Raw genomic sequence first — 277 nt, 5'->3', positions numbered from 1 at the left:
AATTTCTGTGCGTGACACACATTGTTTGACAATGTATTATTGTGTTAATCCTTTATACATTGTTGATGTGAATTGAATACATATAGGACAGACCACAATGGAAACAAGTCCCCATGCAGGACACTGTTTGGTGTTTACATTTTCTGTTAGACAAAATGTTCTGTTGAAATGTCAAAATGTGTAAATATGTAGATTTTTGTATTGTGCTTTGTCGAAAGACGGTGTCACGTGACAAATATAATATCCAGAAAACCCCACTTATATTAGGCCTGCCTAA

The sequence above is a fragment of the Protomyctophum parallelum genome, assembly GCF_964188405.1.
Source record: "Protomyctophum parallelum genome assembly, chromosome: 15".
NCBI lineage: Eukaryota > Metazoa > Chordata > Actinopteri > Myctophiformes > Myctophidae > Protomyctophum > Protomyctophum parallelum.
Note: the sequence above shows the minus strand (reverse complement) of the source record.